This window comes from Suricata suricatta, chromosome 11 (assembly GCF_006229205.1).
Source record: "Suricata suricatta isolate VVHF042 chromosome 11, meerkat_22Aug2017_6uvM2_HiC, whole genome shotgun sequence".
Taxonomy (NCBI): Eukaryota; Metazoa; Chordata; class Mammalia; order Carnivora; family Herpestidae; genus Suricata; species Suricata suricatta.
In genome coordinates, this window is record NC_043710.1 from 108063154 (window position 1) to 108067789 (window position 4636).

Here is a 4636-nt window from a genome sequence, read left to right on the forward strand (position 1 = left end):
AAACAATATATCACAAAAGATGGAATCCAGCTAGCTTTTATTAAGCCAGATCTTAAAGAGATTTGCAAAAATGTGGAACAACTTATTTTTTTGTTTTAAAAAATAGAGTTGGCTTAATAAAATTATTATTTATGTTAACATGTGCTTAAATACTTAGCTATCAATGTAATGTAATAGGTATAGGATCTGTATACTGAAAACTATAAAACGTAAATGAAAGAAGTCAAAGAAAATCTAAAGAAACAGATAGCATACCATGTTCATGGTTTGGAAGACTCAATAGTGAACATGTTAATCCTCTCCAAACGGACTATAGACTTACCACAATCCCAATAAATAGTTCAACCGGATTCTTTGTAGATAGAGACAACATACTAAAACTTAGGTGGAAAAATATGGAACTAGAATATCCAAAATAAGTTGAAAAAAAAAAACCAATTTGGAGGATTCGCCCTACCCAACTTTAGGACACACTATAAAGCTCACAGGGTGGCATTGGTGAGAGGACCGACACATAGACCAGTGGAATATTACAGAGTCTGGAAATACACCCACACGAATGTGCTCAATTGACTTTTGACAAAATCAAAAGGCAACTGGATAGGAAAGCACAGCCTTCAACAAAGATGCCGTTACAGCTGGACGTCCATGAACAAATAGATGAACCTCAACCTAGACCACAACAGTATCCAAAAGTTAACTCAAAATGGGTCGTAGGTCCAAATAAAAAAATGTAAAACAACAAAATTCTTGAGAAAACCTCAAAGAAAACTCTTTGTGGGCTTAGATTTGGCAGAGGTCTTACCACAATCCAAAAAGAAAAAAAATGATAAATTGGAATTCAGTAAACTAAAAACCTTCGCTCTATGGCTTCGGCTCAGGTCATGATCTCACGGTTCGTGGGTTCGAGCCCCGCGTCGGGCTCTGTGCTGACAGCTCAGAGCCTGGCGCTGCTTCCGATTCTGTATCTCCCTCTCTCTCTGCCCCTCCCCTGCTCACACAATCTCTGTCTCTCAAAATAAATTAATTAATTAAAAAACAAAGAGGGTAAAAAGACAAGCCACATAGAGAGAAAATATTAACAAATCACATATCCAATAAGGACTAGTATCTAAAATATATAAAGAACTCTCAGAATTCAAAAGAAGAAACAACCAAGCCAACAAAGAAACAGGAAGACCTGAACAGACACTCAACCAAAGAGGATCTACAGATGGCAGAAAACACATAAGAAGATGCTCACCATCATGATTCATTAGGGAAATGCGAATTAGAACCACAACGAGATACCCGTGCGCACCTACTAAAATGGCGACACTACGAAATACGGGCAAACCAATCACTGGGAGGATGAGGAGCAGATGGAACGCCTAGTTTGCAGGTGGGAACGCGGACCGGTACAGGGATCCTCTGCAAACAGCCGGGCCGCCTCTTACAAAGTCAAATGTGCGATCTCCGTATGACCCAAGAATCCCACCACAGTAATTTATCCTGGAGGAATGGAAACTCAGGTTACGTGAAAACCTGGGCACAATTATTGAAATCGATGCTCTTCTTGGTTTCTGCCATGATCTCATCAGGAAGGAATGGCTTTGACTCAAAAGAGAATTTACAGGCCTTTGTGCAATGTTTCTAACGGAGACAAGGCTGAAGCCTCTAGGAGCAGCGTGAGCCTGACCCAGGGAGGCAGGAGCCCTGAGGACAGAGGTACAGACAGCAGCAGACCCGTGAGCCTACTGCCTGCACCCATGAAACCCTCCGAGGGGCGCCTGCGAGGCTGCAGACCGGGTGCCCAGCCGGGGGACAGGGTGCGGGCTCTCCTGGGGTGCCCGCGCCATCCTGGAGAAGACGGGGCAGGGATGCTCGCCAGCAAGGCTGCGGGGGTCCAGAGACAGATTCCAAGACTTAAGCGACCTCTCCTCTACCTTCGTGACACAGAGTACGTCCCTGCAGGCTCCGCGGGGTGTGGGTTGGAGCCCCGGAGCGCTGAAGGTGGTCAGCTGGGCAACAGCCTGGCTTCCAGAACTCGTGGAAGAGGGCGGAGCAGCCAGAGGGCAGACCAGGAAACGGGCGGGAGCCCGGTGCCATGGCAGCTGTGGCGGTTCCGCAGAGTAGGGAGCACTCAGCTGTTAGTGCCGCGCAGGTTCCCGGGGGGATGAGGACTGGAAAGTCTCCGTTAGATCCGGCAACATGGCGATCGCTGATAGGAGAAGGCAGGAGCCGGTGGCTGTGGCTGGAGGAGTCCGTGGGGCACAGGGACATGTGTTCCGCACAACCCTCAGCCCTCAGCTCCACCGAGCCTTCAGGCACCACCGCAGCAGGCCCGGGACTGGCACCCACCCTGGTGTCATCAGTGGGGCCCCATGACTTAGAGAAACCCCTGACGGGGGCCGCCCACCTGCCCCGGCTGGCAATGCCACCTTCACACAAGACCACCTCGTTGCTATAAAACTAGGAGAGAGAAGTGGCGCATTTCCTAAGAAACTTGAACCCTTTGAACACGGACTCGAATTCCCTTCTCCCGGCTCGTTTGTTTGTTTGCTGGAGGGATGGACAGAGAGGGGACGAACCCGGCCCCGCGGCTGCAAATTCAACATCTGTTTACAGGTCACGGTATGCCAACCATCTTGTCCTGCGTGTCCACACGCATCCTCCCATGGGATCCCGCAACAGCGTGTGGGAGACACAGGCCCGCGTCACACGAGGAACAGAGGTCGCCTGCCCAAGGTCACAGAGCTGAATAAGCGGCAGAGCTGGAAGGTGTCCCTCCAGGTCCCTCGATTCCAAGTTCTGCGCTCTCGCCACTAAAACGCAGGGTGACCGGGAGGCATTCCAAGAACATTCCCAGCCCCTCCTTGGAGGAACAATGAAGACCTTCTTTTGGGACTCGGGCCTTGGACAGAGGAGGCCTCCTGTTATGTCTGCCTCTCAAGGCCCTGAGTCCTGCCGGCAGGAACTGAGCCACAGAGGACCAAAGGCCAGGCCGCGCCCTCCCCGTCTCCAAGGACGCGTCTAAGGAAACCTGTGCCGCGAGAACAGCCCTCCCTGCTTGGAGCGGACCCAGTGTGAGCGCTGCCTGCGCTGGGTGAGGCCGGGAAGCCCGGGCCAGAGCGGGGGAGGCAGGGAATGAGTGGCCTGTGCCTCATGGAGCCACCTGCCCACACTGTGGACGGCTCAGGATGGCACGGGAGGGCCTCCCAGAAACCAGCCCCCTGGGACGTGGGTGCGAGAGGAGCCAGGGGCCCCTGCCGTTCACAACCCATAATACATGATGCGTTTGTCTCCGTTCTGGACACTGCTGGAGCGAAGCCTCGGGCCGTGCGACGCCCTGTGCCCAGCCTTCTCCCGGAGCTGCCCCGCCTGCCCCTCCCACAGCGGTGGCCCCGCGGCGGACGGAAAGGTGCAGGGAGCCGGGCGGCCGGGCCCAGGCGGTCACAGCCGAGGGAGCCCTGCCTGACCCCGGAAAGCACCGCTCGGGTGCAGAGTCCAGCTGCACCGCCTGGTCGCTGTGAAGTCTGGGAGCTAAGCTCGCTGCCCTGGGCCTTTGCATCCTCATCCGAGAGACAGGGACACCAACGTGTCCCTCACGCGCTCAGGAGAGAAGACCCATCAGGCAGGGGACACAGCCTCCGGCGCACAGCGACCGCTCAGCAAACGCTCCCTCTTATCGTCCGTAACCTCTTCATCATCCCGACGGGGCTCTCCACCTGCAGCGCCGACGCCCCCCACAGTGCGTGGGATGCGGCTGAGCAGTTCCGGAAACCACAGGCCTTGGGAGTCTGACCAAACTCCAGAGGCAGCCGATGGGTGGCGGGGAGAGCCTGCCCCACCGCGACACACTCACTCGGCCCCGCCCTGCCTTTCCCAGGGGACAGTCAGCCGAGCACGGAGCTGACAAAGCCGGAGCCCCTGACTGGTCCCGGGAGACCTGGGCTCCAGGTGCCAGAGGACAGAGTCACCGGCAACCTCCCCTCCCTCCCCACCCCTACACACAGCCACATCTTCCTGGAAACTCTGGGCCAACTTGGAAAGTCCCATTGATAAATGTCCTGGACCTAAGGAATGTGTTTTCCTTTTCCTTTCAAAACACTGCTTTTCCTCCACTTATCTCTCCCCCAACACCCACACCCGGTACGTCTACAAGTCGCTTCTGTCCTAGGAAGCCAGAGAGAGAAGGAATCGGGTCCGGTTTCTAAAGGGAAAGGAAAATAAATGGCTTCAACCTGAACTCTCCGCCACAAGGCCTGGCTTCCGGGCCGGGACCCCTGAGCCTCGGGCGGGTGGGGACAGCGGGCTGTCCCCTAACCAGGCCTCGCTCTTGCGTGGGAGCCGACCGAGGACTGCGTTTCCCTGTCCCCCTTCATCTGGGTGGGGCCTACATGTTGACACCCGTAAAAGGGGATGAAATTGCCATGTATCACTTCTGGGCCAACGCACCATCTGCTCCTTCCTCCTCCCTGTGACCAGAGGCAGGTGACAAAATCATGCAGCAGAGAGAGTCTGAGCCCCTGAAAAATCACGCGGAGGAGGCCTCCCACTGATCAGACACCCCCCCCCTGGCTGTTTAGACGGATGAGAAGTGAGCTTGGGGGTGAGCCAGAGGCTGCGGGAGCTGCGGGATCCACAGGGGGGCTGC